The sequence below is a fragment of the Phalaenopsis equestris genome, unplaced genomic scaffold, assembly GCF_001263595.1.
Source record: "Phalaenopsis equestris unplaced genomic scaffold, ASM126359v1 Scaffold000002, whole genome shotgun sequence".
Classification (NCBI taxonomy): domain Eukaryota; kingdom Viridiplantae; phylum Streptophyta; class Magnoliopsida; order Asparagales; family Orchidaceae; genus Phalaenopsis; species Phalaenopsis equestris.
This window is the reverse complement of record NW_018164444.1, coordinates 22,290,454-22,291,139: the sequence shown is the minus strand read 5'-3', so window position 1 is coordinate 22,291,139 and position 686 is coordinate 22,290,454.

Below are 686 nucleotides of genomic sequence, written 5' to 3'. Positions count from 1 at the left end.
ACTAGTAGAGATGTTCCCTCTACAAGTTATGACCTTCCACCTTCTAGTTCCCCTACCCTCTCTGATTTGATGAATGAGTTGACCTTGCAGCGAAGAGCATAGAATTAATAAATGATAGGATTGAAGGTTTAGAATGTCGTCACGATTACGATAGTGAGTACCTTCAGAGGCATTCAGATTTTGAGATAGCCTATTATGAAGCTCAGGCCAGACACTACAGAGGTGAGCCTGATGTTACTTTTCCTGAGTGCCCCCGGTATACTCAGTATCAACCCGATCCACCTGCTGATCAAGGTGATGAAGATATGGCTTGGGATATAGAATGAAATTGATGTAATTATGTTTGTATTTTTATTTTATGTAATCTTTTTGTAATAGAAATGGATGTTTATGTATTTGGACTTTCATTTTGTGTACTTGGATAGTTTTAAATTTTTATAAAGTTAGTGTGGTAGTTAAATGTGCATGTGAAGTTCAATAGATATTAAGTAGAATTATGGATTGTAATGTGATTTTCATTTTTACATTTTTTTTAAGTTTTAATTGTTTAGTATTGTGATTGTGTTAGGAAATGTTGTGCTTGTTTTAGTTTTATACTTATTTCAAAATTTCATTACCCAGAAATTCCTCTAATAATTTATATGTGTAGAAAGCTTCTAATATTACAGACCAGGTGAAGTAAAAAT